At 37.6% G+C, this 8,008-nt stretch overlaps 1 protein-coding gene across 2 annotated transcripts in view; it reads left to right on the top strand.

Moving 5' to 3' along the window:
• The first annotated feature begins 713 nt into the window (after positions 1-713).
• The window catches only part of LOC108297298 (probable phospholipid-transporting ATPase VB), a 232,912-nt gene continuing 225,617 nt past the window's right edge, over positions 714-8,008 (top strand). For both annotated transcript variants that reach the window (XM_017520014.2, XM_037735376.1), the window contains exon 1: positions 714-980. The gene's annotated coding sequence lies outside the window, so the exon portion shown is untranslated. The remainder of the gene's footprint in view (positions 981-8,008) is intronic.

The raw sequence follows: 8,008 nt of genomic DNA, 5'->3' as shown, positions 1-8,008 counted from the left end.
GTATTTCTTTTTTACTACCCTTAAAATCAACTTGTTGCCTATTCTACCTTCCCTTTCATTTATGGACCCATCAATAATTATCTATCAATACAGCAACTTGCTCATGACATTTAAGCCAATTAGTTGAGCTGTAGGTAACTCAGTAAAAGGATTATACATGAAAATCTCCTTTTAGGGTATGAATCAAAGCTATCAATAAGCCCATTAATAATTCTGATTTTCTGTATGTTTGTAGCACTCACCTAATCTGTAACTATAATATATTTGTCCCACTTTCCTTGTTTTGTATAATCAAACAGTAATCAATACAAACTATGACTACTGCAAAATGAGACTTCTGAAGCTTTGAGGACAAATCCATCATCAGCATGCATATAAAAGTCACTGCAGAGAGTCTTTTCTTTCTTTCTTAAGTGCCCTTGAAACCCAGCAACTGAATTATAGTCCAGGCCCCCAAAGAGAGCTACAAGGTTATAATTGTCTCACACTTAATTACATGCATTATCTTTGTAGACAGACAAAGTCATTTTGTACCATGCGTAGAGAATAAAATCACTATGAATTTTTATATTGCTGGCTCATTGATTCACAGAAAGTAGAAATTTATGCAAGAGCCATGTCTAACAATGTAAATGTTCAGTGAAGTCCAAGAACACTGCCTTCACTGTTCTGGGACTGGGCCTCACATTCACAGACTTGCTATTCTTCTCTTTCACTCTTGGGCCTAGTGAGGCAGCTTATTTTTCCTTTTTCTTTCATTGGTCACAGTTCTTTCTTTTCAGTATGTTGTCTTCTCTATGTTTCTGAGGGAGTGTTAGCTTGAGGCCTTGCCTTGACATAATCAGATATAATCAGAAAAATGAAAAATGCCATAGGAAAGAGAACTATCTTTGCCAAGGTGTGAGAGAGAAATACCACCACTTTCAAGCACTGTTTTCTTCTACTGGAGCCTGCTCAATAGGGACATCAGCTTTGCTGGGGTAAGTAAAAGCATCCTGGCCTTACCTATATAATGCGAGGGAGTAATTGTCTCTTAGAATCATCAAGTCTAAGTTCTGAATTGGACCCAGGATATAACCACTTTTCTTTACACTGCATTTGGAATTTCATTTGGCTTGCTGGGTGCGAGATCCACATTTCTTTCAACAGAATATTTTATTTTGTGTCAATTGATTTCATTATGATAAGCTGATGGCAAATGCTACTTCCTTACTCAACAGGGCTCGCAGCCTGAATGTGCCTGAATATATTTTATGATAAATAATATATCCTGCAATCATTCAGTGCAGCCCAAGGAAACAGATGGAGTTACAGCCTTCTTCTCAAAGCAGAAAGAAACTACAGCTTTGAGTAAGAGAATGACATCATTACATGGCTTCCAATTTCATCTTGATAAACTCTGAAGCTGGCATATTGCAGTAGTTTTCAATGATAGGTGGGAAGTTTGACTTTGAGTTCAAGGGAGAAAACTGTTGCTTAAAGAAAAATGTGTTTGTTCCCTAAGTATGAGTTACTCCTTCCAGAAGCAAAAAGAAAGAAAGAAAAAAAGCCTCATGCATGCAGAGCTATGATGGACACATTTAGGACAGCCCTGTGTCCTGCTGTTAAGGCTAGGGTGACACTATCCCTAACCCTAAAAGGAAAGGTAATTTTAAAAATAAAAATTATACTGAGCTGCTAGTTATTTTGCCTATAGGAGTCTGTGCATGTGTCTGGTGGAATCTGGTTTTTCTCTGATGTTGCCAGGCAATTTTGGCCAAGGTAGGCAGAAGAATTTGAAAACTATGGAGAGGAGTTTGACCTCCGAAAGCTAATCTGGCACTCTGTTACCTTCTTCTCCCACAGTTTCTTCTCTGTTTCCAGATCTTACAAATTTACAGTCAAGAGTGCTTGGAGTATTATTCCATTAACAGATGTACTGTTACATTAAGCCATTAATCAGACAAATCACAGATGTTGTTTTCTTTCTAGATGTTACTATAATTACTCTTGATAACACCTACTGAGTTTGTCATTTCATCCATTGATGGCTTTTTAAAAATTTCTTGGATAATTCATTTCTTAAAGACTATTTATATGGATTTAAAAGTTCAGGATCTCTCCTCAGGTTTTCACCATGTGTGTTTTAAAGAGTATAACAGTATAACATCGCATATGGGTGGATTAGTAGGCTCTTGAGAGACTGAAGGTTGAAACCCACATGCTGAGTTTGCAATTAAATCATACTCCTCTTGTGCTAAAAGATGAGCCTTTTCTTTTGAATCATACAATGCTGATAAGTCCAGTGAAGGAGGCTGCCTTTCAAAAAAATGGAGCTTGAGGAAGGGAATGGAACTTAGTCCAGCTGCTTAGTTTACAGATGATAAAACTAGGACCTAGAGAACGTGTCTGTATTACTGAGACAAAAGGATGCCAGGGTCGAAGGCTCATGGCACTTAATCCAGTGTTGCTGCTGCTTGTTCTGTTTTAAGACAGAGGCTCAGTCTGTCACCCTGGCTGGAGTGTAGTGATGCAATCTTGGCTCAATGCAACCTCCACCTCCAGGGTTCAAGCAATTCTCTTGTCTCAGCCTCCTGAGTAGTTGGGATTACAGATGTGCACCACCACACCTGGCTAATTTTTGTATTTTATTTTTCTTTAGTAGATACTGTTTAGGAGTATCACCATGTTGGCCAGCCTGGTCTTGAGCTCCTGACCTCAGGTGATCCACCAGCCTCGGCCTCCCAAAATGCTGGGATTACAGGCGTGACGCACCACACCCAACTCAGTGTGCTTCTACTCCGACATTCATTCTTCAAACAGCTTCTGCCATGTCAGAAGGGAATGAAAATTTCTTTTGTGACTCAAAGGTAAACTAAAACAGGTTGATTCCTGAAACTGGTTCTACTCTGCTTAAAGTAAACTTTTACCCACTCTCCTTAAAGTAAAACTTAGCCAGGTGCTTTGAACCTCGGGAGCTCTAACTTTTCTGCTGATTAAATATTACTGATTTCTCATTTTCTGGTGACATTGTTTTAAAATTCTTTTGACTAAAAAGTTGACACTTCTGGAGTCTTTTCTTCTTTTCCTTTTGTTTTTTGTAAAATATACTTCTATTAAGAGATGAATAGTCAGAATTGGAATGAGTACAGTTTAGTAGAAAAAAACATGGGCTTTGGAATAAAAGTTGCATGTGAATTCCAGTTCTACATCCTATAATTGTGTAACCTTGGCAAGTTACTTCACCTGTCAAATGTTCACATTCAGAGAGAGAGAGAGAGAGAGAGAGAGAGAGAGAAATTGCCTAGTACAATTCAATAACTGGCCCACAGAAAGCATTTAATAACTATTAGTTACTGCTATGAGTTAGAACCAGAGGAGAGAGAATGTTAATGGTCATGGCATTTTTCTGTTTATGTTAAATACTATGTTAAACATCTGGAGAAAAGAAGAAGAATCTAATTTTCTGCTTTTAGTATTAGTGATCACTGGCTGCTGTCGCCAATGCAGGGAGCCTTGCAGACAGTTAGCAACCTGAAAACAAACTGTATTATTTGAGAGGAGGTACTTTTATCTCTCAGCTAAAGTTTTTGCAGGTCACTCTGATACGGTGCAGTATCAATTTGAACTCATTAAATTGAAGAAGTGACACAGGAACACAAGAATACGTTGAGTGTTTCTTTGCCTCATCTGCCTAATTAAATAAAAATTCCAGATCTCTTCACTCACAAGCAAGCTTGATGGTGAAATCTTCACACACATGCCACTGTATGTTCTCTACCTCCTCCCCAAGTACACCCTACAGCAGTGGTTCTCAAATGTGCTTCCTGGGTTAACTGTATCAGAATTACTCGGGAATTATTAGAAGGGCAAAACCTCAGGCCCTACCGCAGATATGCTGAGTCAGAAATGTGGGGATGACTCAAAAACCTGTTTTAAACAGACTTCCAGGTCATTCTGATGGCATTCCAGAACTGTAACCTGGAGAACATACCGCCATTTAATGTACTGCAGTTTTTCTCAAAGTGAAGAACAGATACCAAGATAGGACCAAAAATGATCTTAGGTAGGACAAAGATGACTTTAGGTGATACTTGCATACCAACATCATAGAAGGGCTGTAAGAACTTATGAATGGATTAGAGAATATAGTAGGAACTTGCTACATTCTTATTTCTTCAAGTTTCATTTTGAAGTCAGTTTTCCGTGTGGCCTCCAAAATAGCATTTCTGTCGGGGCTTCAGATTCCTCATTTGTGACATGACAGTAAAGAAGACTTGTAAATTTCAAAGATTCCTTCCAGCTCTTAACTAATATGTACTTATACATGTGTATTATATGTGCGTTTGTTTACCTATAGAATAAATTCTGTATATAAGTCTGGCTTAGGCACAAATAGTTTAATTCCCCAGGCATAAACCTTGAGTGTTTGGGGATAACATTGAAACTAGATGGCTGTGTTGGAAAAATAAAAAATCAAATTGTGAGAAATGTGGGCGCTAATGTACATTTCAGAGCTCAAAGGTAATTTCATTGTATTTTATCATGATCTGTCAAACTTAAAGAAATACTGACACTAGAAAATAGATTTTTGCAGAGGTTTCTGAGGACAGTGGTTTCCATGAGCTGGTGTAAATATATTCAGAGAGACTTGTTCCTACTTAATAACCCGCGTTTTTCCCTCTGAATTGCTGATGCATTCATTTATAGCATTTGAAAGGCAGTTTGTCCTTTGCTATCAAGTGAACTTGACAGAATAATACGAAATTTTGAAAAATTCAATCAAATCTTTTTGCTTCTCAAAGGAATTTCTCGACTACTTATTCTGTTTAAGGAGAAAAAGAGAAGATAGTGTTTTTTTGGTTTTGTACAAAACACTAACCAAGCTTAATAGCACAGGCTCTAGTTAGTAGTTGCCACATCAAGTTTTCCCTCTCAGTAATCCTGGGGACAGTGCCGACTGAGGTTTGGGGTTGGGGGTTCTTTGGGGAGTAGCAGCAATGCATAAGGGGTCGCTACAGGACCGCACTGTTATAAAATCAGAAGCTGTCATGATCAGCTTATTTATTGCTTACAACATGCCTGTCAATCTGGAGACCTGAAAATAAGGAGAAATGGTGAAACTCACTTTTCTTCCTTAGACAATAAAATGGCTTGCATTGTCTTTTACGTAACTGGCAGAACCCCAGAAGCTAGATCCACTCAAATATTGGCAATTCTGATGAAATGCCCCGGGGACTATTCAACTTGATTTAACCGGCACTGAACTGAAAATTACTATGTACAGAGAGAATGTGCTTGCAATCATACAGACAACAGTTCAAATTACTCTTTAAGCTCCAGTCTCCTTATCTATAAACTGAGGGTAAAATGTTCCTGCCTCACAAGATTGTCCTGAGAATTAATCAAAGAGGTAACGTTGGAAGTAGCCAGAACATCTAAAATTAACTGAGCACTTACTGTCTGCCAGGTGCTGTTTCAAGGGCTTCACCTGCATGAGGTCATTTAAGCCTCAGTAAATCTCTGAGATAGTTACTACTATAAGCTCTGTGTTGTGGATGTAGGAACTTACCCCAGAGAAAATGTAACTAACTTGCCAGCCACAATGTGACAGGAAGAGACAGAGCCAACATGGGAACCCAAGAAGTCTGGCTGCAGGTGCTTCTTCTTTAAGGTTTAAAAGCACTTGACATTGTTATCAGCATTTCATATGAGTTAAACCATGTGAAATTACAGATACTTGACCATTTTTCACAAAAAAAAATAGCAATTTTATGTAGTGGTACCTAATAAGCACTGGATATGTATTAGTAGTAGCTGCAGCTGCTACTACTGCTAATAGTAGCAATCATAATATTTATTTTACCCTAGACGGTCACTCATTAAAGTAAGGAATACAGGTCTATTATAGAGTAAAAACTACTAGCTTGGCAATCAGAAGCTGGGTGAACTCTAGGTTTCAGTTCTCCCATTCGTAAAATAATGCGATTGGTCTTTCCCAGTTTTGTGAGTGGCAGAACCTTAAAAACTACCTATGAGGAAGAACCAGATATTTTTGTCCAATCTATCTTGGACCAATATCTAGTTCTACCATGAATTACTAGTATATAGTTGATGTCATATACAACTCACCATGTGAGTTTGACAGTACCCAAATTGGTACCTAGCCTGCTCAATATGGCAAGTTTACTGAGCACGTGCTTAGATATTGTACTAGAATAAAATTGAGGTACCCATTTCTAAACACCTATTTTCAATACCTGTACTTAACTTGCTACAATCCAATAATAAACAGTTGGTGGACTGATGCTAGTTTATGGACTTCCCTTTCCATAGCACTGGAACTCTGTGATATATATATATATATATATATATATATATATATATATATAAATTCTTAAAGGGAATATATGTATGTCTGTGTGCCTTTCTGTTAGAAATGTATTCTCTTTGGAGATTAGAAATGAGTATCCACAAAGCAAAAGAATATTTTTGAAAAAAAGACCACAGATGTGTCATAAAAACAATATTACTTGGGGGATTTGTATAAGATAGAGAAAATAAATTAGAGTGTACCAAAGTTTGTTAGTGCATGTATTTTAAAAATATTTTTATTTAAACAATAATTAATGATCTTTCATGGCATTATGTTTGAAGCACTAGAGAATTAGAGATAAATGAGACATGATCACCATCCTCCCATAGCTCACAGTCTACCTAGAGACCCCAGAATGTTAGCACGTAATTGTACTAACAGTGGCTAATTGAACAGTGGCTAATGCTCTGAAGGAAGGTGTATTTAATTTGGCTTGGGTGTCATGGGGGAAATGGTTTTACTTTATTTTATAAAAACCCCTTTTATTCATTTATAACACAATGTGAACGAATCTGAAGTTCACAGCTTGATGAACTATAACAAAGTGAACACAACCATGTAGCCACCACTCGGTCAAGAAATAAAATGTTACCAGCTTTCTAGAGGGTCCTGGTGTGCCTCTTCCCAGTCACCGCCCTCTCTCTTTTCACAAATGTAACCACATTCCTAATTTCTAACACGAAGAACTAAGTTTGCCTGTTCTTAAAATCTATGAGTGGAATAACACTGTTAGATTCCTTTGTGTCTGGCTCTTTTGCTTAATGTCATGTCTACAGCCATGGTTCCCAAACTGCATGCCAAAGCATCCCAGGGTACCACAGTGTGCTCATAAGGAGACAGCAGGATATGTTTTAAATTTTAGAGTCACATAGCAATAATTGATAACTTTCAGACACTGAATGAATAGCTTATAGTAGTTAAGTTTCAACATTAGATTGTGCTACATTTCTTTTAACAATGTTACAGCTCTAACACTAGATTTTTAAGATGCACACAAAAGTCAACATGAAAAAAAAATGAAGGTGGCTTAATCCAATTTGATTCCAATATTCAAGAAGCTATGCTATGCCCAACAGGCACACAAATCCTATTAGTAATTTCTTGTAGCTATTTAAGAATAAAATCAAAATATCAGGTTTTTTTCAATTTAATTTTTTTTTTTTTTTTTTTTTTTTTTTTTTTTTTTTTTTTTTTTTTTTTTTTTTTTTTTNTGTCAGGCTGGAGTACAGTGGTGCAATCTCAGCTCTCTGCAATCTCCGCCTCCTGAATTCAAGCAATTCTCCTGCCTCAGCCTCCTGAGTAGCTGGGACTAGAGGCACGTGCCACCACACCCAGCTAATTTTTGTATTTTTTAGTAGAGGCAGGGTTTCACCATGTTGGCCAGCATGGTCTCGATCTCTTGACCTTGTGATTTGCCCGCCTTGGCATCCCAAAGTGCTGGGATTACAGGGGTAATTTATGTGTATTTTTAACATGGCCACTAAGTTATTAAACATAAGTATTGCCCAGGGGCAATGTCTCAGTCCCATAATCCCAGCATTTTGGGAGGCCAAGATGAACAGATCACTTGAAGCCAGGAGTTCAAGACCAGCCTGGCCAAATAGTGAAACCCAGTCTCTACTAGAAATACAAAAATTATCAGGTTGTGGTGGT

This window comes from Cebus imitator, unplaced genomic scaffold (genome assembly GCF_001604975.1).
Source record: "Cebus imitator isolate Cc_AM_T3 unplaced genomic scaffold, Cebus_imitator-1.0 Scaffold789, whole genome shotgun sequence".
Lineage (NCBI taxonomy): Eukaryota > Metazoa > Chordata > Mammalia > Primates > Cebidae > Cebus > Cebus imitator.
This window is presented reverse-complemented; position numbering and strand designations above follow the sequence as displayed.